This window comes from Bos indicus, chromosome 25 (assembly GCF_029378745.1).
Source record: "Bos indicus isolate NIAB-ARS_2022 breed Sahiwal x Tharparkar chromosome 25, NIAB-ARS_B.indTharparkar_mat_pri_1.0, whole genome shotgun sequence".
Lineage (NCBI taxonomy): Eukaryota > Metazoa > Chordata > Mammalia > Artiodactyla > Bovidae > Bos > Bos indicus.
Window position 1 is genome coordinate 2,465,895 of NC_091784.1, and position 6,253 is coordinate 2,472,147.

Consider the following 6,253-nt stretch of genomic DNA (forward strand, 5'->3'; position numbering starts at 1 on the left):
AATTCAAAATAGTGTACATAAAGAGCCAAGATGTCCACAGGCTCTTGACTGATGAGAACACTGCTTTTCATTCTTATCCAATGTAGCAGTTTCTGCATTCAAGCCAGAATAAACAATTTAGCAGTGTTAAGGTCCTATTTATTCTTCAGCGGAGTCTGATCTGGTTGAAATTGATCACTATGCAATTTCAGTCTCTGAAATACTTGCCAGCCTGACAGATTCATTCATTCATCCATCCACTCAGCCAACATATATTGAGAGTCTGTCCAATGCTAGACACTTGAGGCTAGAGAAGACAAACTATTCAGTAGCTAGATTTTGTGTAAAAATACTATCCATCTACATACTGAGTTCTCCAAAATTTTAGCCCTTAACATCTCTTGCTGGTTACTTACTTAGAGGAATATCACATGAACTCTTTGAAGTTCCTTCACTTCTTACTGTTAATCAAAATATATGGTGATATACTTTAGTGTCTGTCTACAAAAAGAAAATGACAACTTACTTCTCTAGGTTTTTGAGAAATACAAAATTAACATGAAATAAAGAGGCCAGTATGGTGATACAGAGATTACACCATTCATCAGCAACTGCTGTCCCTTCTATTTTCCAAATATATTTTAAAAGTCTCTGTTTCTCCATCTCCAGTGCCATCTCCTCAGTGCAAGGGTCAGTCACTCCTCATCTAGAGTACTGCTATTTCCTAGTCTTATACATAGTTTATTCATTCAACACATGTGAGTTGAGTGTCTGACATGTATCAGGTACTGAGTCAGGACAGGAGGGGTGGCTCAGAGAGAAGCTAAAAAAAAAAAAAAAACAAAGTGCATGGTGTGGAGCTAGACGTGCACAGCCCGAAGACCACAGACACAGCTCCTTGACAAGGGAAAGGGAAAGGTGGTGGAGGAACTAGTCCAGTTAAGGTGACCTGGTGGCAATGTCACAGGTAATAGTTGTGGAGTGACTATTATGAGGTTGGCCCTATACTACAGACACTAGATATACATCATCTCCACCCCCCCACCCCCCACCGCTGATTACCACTCTCCAGATAACTCAGCAGCTCTCCTCTCTACAAATGGGACCTGGGACTTTGGCACACAGTTCCGTCTTCCTTGAGCATCCGCTCCAATCCCACCCTCAGATCCTCCCAAGACAAGAGCTTTAACATTTTGGGGGTCTCAAAGAGAAGATCTTATCACCCTACTTCAAGTATCCCCAGCCTCTATTCCTTCTCTCAGCATTCTTAATTCTCTCATTACAGGGTGGGGTTCAGGATGACAGGGCTGTGCCTTGCCTTGCCCTTACTGTGTCCTACAGTGCCTAGTTAGGCTAGCACCTCAGGCATAGTAGCTGCTAGCTATTTGTTGACTAAATTAATGAGCAAGTCCTAAAAGAAACCTGATTTGTAATTTGAGAATAATATTGCTACAATTAACTTTCTGGATAAACAGAATTTTAGTTAATAACTAATTTTACATTTATATCCAGCATTTAAATTACAGAAACAAGTACAAATTGTAACCTACTATTCTAGATCAACAGAGCTTCCAAAGAGCTGGCATTGATGGTCCTATATAATCTTCTAGTTTATTCTACAGACCTGTGCTGGGGCTGCTACAGAGAAATCCTCTTATGTGGTTATTTCTGTACGTGAAAATCCCCCCGAACTTCCATCACAAACCAAAGACTTTTTTTTTTTTTTTGACAAACTTTGACAAAGTTGGCCACCTTGCCTAGAGGGGAACAGCTGTTCAATTATTTTTATAAATCCAATTCAAAAGGGTAGTTTTTACTCCTTCAGTGGGAACTCAGCAAGTTTTGTATATTCTGGGTTGGCCATAACAAAACGGGGAACCGCCCATCTCTGGAGAACTCACCAGCATGGAGACAAAAAGAGCACTTGCTAGTAAACTTTCAAGGTAGTCTTAATTTTTTTTTTTAAACCAAACACTGCTTTGAAAAAAAGAACGAAAGAGAGGGAGGAAGGGACATGACTTGCACACAGAGATTAAAAACCGTCCCTTTTAAACCCTCCACGCTTTAAAATGTACCTGAAGATTCCAAATCTAGGACATTCTAGAACAGGGAGCGCTGTGGAGAGGGCGCCTGAGGTGGCGGGGAGCGGGGTGTGAGTCGTGGGTGGGGGCCTCCAGGGCCAGTGCCCGTGCGCACGTGTCCGCACACACCTGTCAACCCCACAGAACGGCCGCGCGTCAGCCAGGCTGGGAGTGGGGGGAGCGGGCGGGTGACGCACTGAGGTACCTCAGAACGCGCTTATCCCCCCCGCATCGATTACACCCGCGCGTCTACATGCGCCGCGCCACGCGAACGAGCACACTCCACCCGTGTCCTGTGTGTTCCTACGTGACTGTGACTCCGCGGGTGTGGACTGGAAGCCGGCGTCAGCTGCCCACTTCGCACCCCGGGGCGTCCCCCGAACCGCAACCCGCCGGCTTCCACCTCTCGAGGGCACCGGGGTGACCGCCACCCGCGGGCAGCCGGGAAGGGAGACCATTCCCACCGCGGACGTCGCGGCCCAGAGGCCTGCCCTCAGGAACAGACGACGGCCCGCCGCCCGCCGCCCGCCGCCACCCGGTTTCACCTCAGAGTTCTCGCCAGCTGCTCCTAGGAGCGCTCGCCTAGACGCTCTCGCTCTTGGACAGCAGCCAGCCACACGCAGGCCCCGCCCAGACGCCTCCCCCGCTCGGCTGGAATTCGGCTTCTCCACAGCGCTTTCTGCCCACAGCCCCGGCGCTCGACGGTCGCCGCGGGAGGACACCCTTGGACCGTTAGCCCAGGCCCCGCCCTCGCCGATCTCAGACTCCGCCCACTCCTGGGCTCTGCCCAGCCCCCGAGTTCTGATCCCGCCTCCAGATCCGACTCCACGCCTGCCTCTCCCACCGATCTCAGACTCCACCCACGCTCTGACTCTGCCCCGCCCTCAGCTTCGACCCCGCCCCGCCCCCCTCTGCAAACTCCGGTTCCACTCACTCCCTGACTGCCCAACCCAAGCTCTGCTGACTCCGCCCACTCCTGGCCCCGCCCCTCACCTCGCCCTGACTCCGCCCTCAGCCCCGCCTTGCGGCTCCAGACGCCTTGAGAGTCGCCGTCCCTCTGCAGTCTGGATAGTGAGGAGAGAGAGACTCGGGAGACTGGCCGCGGGTGGTTCCCGTTTCTTTGCTTTCCCGGGGGCCCGAGCCTGTCCTCCAGTCTCCCGAGCGGGAGTCCGGGCTGCTAAAAACCAGGTGTCCAGGAAGATGCTGGGGATCTTTTCTGCTGAAACAGCAGAAATACAGGAGACATTGCTATAGAAAGTGCAGCAGCTGAACGCACAGCTACAAACATGTGCTAAGTGTAGCCGGGGAAATCTGGAAAAGCCTGCGTGTCTACTCAGCAGCCTAGTTGTGAGCTAGCAGGATGTTCTGACTGGGGAGAAGTGGATCGAGTGTAGCAGGGATCTGTTAGTTCTTACGCGGCATGTGACTCTGGATCTCAGTGAAAGAAGAGAGCACGGAAGAAAGAAGGGTGCACGGCTGCTGATAAAGCTTCTAGAAGAGGAGCGGGTGTTGGATGCAGACTTGTCACCTGCTGGGGGAGTGTGAACAAAGGCCAGGCTGCTAGATCGATAACGCTAAACCCTGATGATGCTATTTGTATCATTTCAGATGCATACATATAGATATACACTGTATGTATAATTTGATCTGCTAAATATTGGGCTTTGGTGAACGTGACAAAACATTCGCCGGGCTTTTTAGTTAGTACCATTTGGAAATCTTTTTAGTTTAATGACATAAATTTTTGTTGAAAGAGGAAGACCCCTGGAGAAGGAAATAGCTACCCACTCCAGTATCCTTGCCTGGAGAATTCCATGGACAGAGGAGCCTGGAGGGCGACAGTCCATGGGATCAAAGAGTTGGACGTGACTGAGCGACTAACACATAAAGGAGTACTAAATCAGGGGCAAATAAGTTAAGATCCAAAAACTAAATTCTTAAAATTTGTCACCATTTACTGTCCACTTGTAGCATTACTTAAATTATTGAAATTCTTTCTTTAACAGGAAAAACAATTTTGGTACTTATTATACAGCTATGTACTGCAAAAGAGAAGTGCAACATCAGGGGCAAGTCTTATGTTGTTATCAAAACATAGTTTTATGTTGCATCTTTTTTTTTTTTTTTTGCTGTGTTGCTCTGTTTCCAGGATTTTGGTTCCCCCATCAGCAACTGAACCCCAGCCCCCAACAATGAGAGCACCAAGTCCTAAACACTGGACCTCCAGGCAGTTCCCTCCTTTGTTATTTTTTAATTTCCCAAACAATGGTAGAAAGAAAAATAAAGTACCTGCATTCCTGCTGCTTAAATAAAATTAAAAAAATTTTTTTCTTATTCCTTTCCACTCTTGTCTTTACAAGCACATACCTTGATCTTTCCAAAAGAAAAGGTAATGCCTTACCTGGCATTCTTAGTCTATTCTAAAGGGGGAAAAAAGGGTATAAAAAATAATTTGTATGCATTTTTCATTTGAGCCTCACTGGGGGAGTAAAATTTTAAATTTTCATTTGCATTTTTTCACATTTTAGCAAATTAATTTTAGCTGAAAGGTATCTAAGATTAAGCAAGTATAGTCAACTTCACCAGGACACAATAGGCTTTTCATAAGATGTGCTGCTTTGAAATACAAGCCTGAAAGAGTGGAATTGTTTGATGTTAATAATGAAATTGGGACACCCCCCCTTGTTACATAAAGAATTCATCTCTTCCATTTTTATAGCAATTCCATTCTTAACAATAGAATTGACTTGTCAATACACTTTGGATGGATATGAACAGAAGCAAAGACAGGGAACGCCTAGCCTCACCACTTGATGTAGAAGTCGAGGGTGAGTGAACAAAGGTCAACATTGAAATTGCTTGCGTGTCTGGCTAAAGAAAATGGTGTGAGGCCACACCCATCACCTCCCTGGAGCATGCCAGCTGTCAGGCCATTGAGGAGCATGTCACAAAGGGGTGACAGGCAAAGCATGTAGCAATCAACTTCACACCTACTAATCGCTGGGGTGGGGGGGGGGAATGACAATTATTTTAATGAATTACAAAACCACCTTTTATTTATTCAACAACAAAATAACTTTTGTAAAGTTGGTCCAGTGATTACACATCTTTCCCAGGAGCTGAAATACTGACAACTCAATTACTAGTCTCGCTCTCCACTCCTCCATCTAAAATGAGACCAGCCAATAAGGGGAAAGAATCTGAAAAAAATATATGGGGTGGTGGCTTCCTTGGTGGCTCAGTCTGGTGGCTCACCTGCAATTTAGGAGACCCGGGTTTGATCTGGGTTGGACACGACTTAGCAACTAAACAACAAGAAATATGCACTAGGAAACCAACATGGCAAGGCAAATAGAAAAAACAAGGCAAATGCCAGGGCAACTTTGCTTCCAGCCTCTAGCCCTCGGTGGTCTAGCAGCTGGGATTTCTAATTTTCATCCAGGCTGAAGTGAAGTTGCTCAGTCGTGTCCAACTCTTTGCAACCCCATGGACTGTAGCCTACCAGGCTTCTCCATCCATGGGATTTTCCAGGCAAGAGTACTGGAGTGGGTTGCCATTTCCTTCTCCAGGGGATCTTCCCAACCCAGGGATCAAACCCATCTCCTGCATTGTAGGCAGACACTTTACCCTCTGAGCCACCAGGAAACCAAAACACTTGTTTTTTCTTGCATGGAACTGAGCCACACTATCCCCAAGGTGTGCCTGTCATTGGTGTCTGGTCCATGCTATGCATCCTTTCTGCACTCTGCACGCCTGCCCTGTGCTGTACCAAAGAGAACGTGTTGAGGGAAGAAGAGTGGAAGAAGAAGCTCTTCAGCACTCAGAGCACAGGTGTCCCTTTGGGGAGGAGAATACAGTTGCCCCCCAGCCTGCCCCACCAGAGGGTTACTCCTGGGACAACACAGGGAAGGGCCCCTCTCTCTGGAGGGCTGTCATGGGCCAGGTTCATCACAGTTTATGTTAGGCATAAACTGAAAGTCGGACTCGAGTTGACAACAACAACAGAGTCCAAATTACTCCAAGCTAAGAGTACGAGTGTTTGGGAAAAGCCAACTTCCACATGCAGCTCTACGCTTTCTTTCCTCTGGGTGCAAATCCCGGGCTCTGTTCTGTGTTTGCTTTATGACTTTGCTCAGCACTCAATATCCTGTCTGTGTTGTTCACATGTTGGCCGAATACTAAAAGATGAAAGA

The 6,253-nt window shown here is 47.2% G+C and overlaps 1 protein-coding gene across 2 annotated transcripts in view; it reads right to left on the minus strand.

Moving 5' to 3' along the window:
* MEIOB (meiosis specific with OB-fold) overlaps positions 1–2,820 on the minus strand; it is a 43,668-nt gene extending 40,848 nt beyond the window's left edge. Inside the window, exon 1 of one of the 2 annotated variants that reach the window (XM_019988361.2) lies at positions 2,606–2,820. The gene's annotated coding sequence lies outside the window, so the exon portion shown is untranslated. The remainder of the gene's footprint in view (positions 1–2,605) is intronic. The other variant, XM_019988362.2, reaches the window with a different exon arrangement.
* Between the last annotated feature and the right edge of the window lie 3,433 nt (positions 2,821–6,253).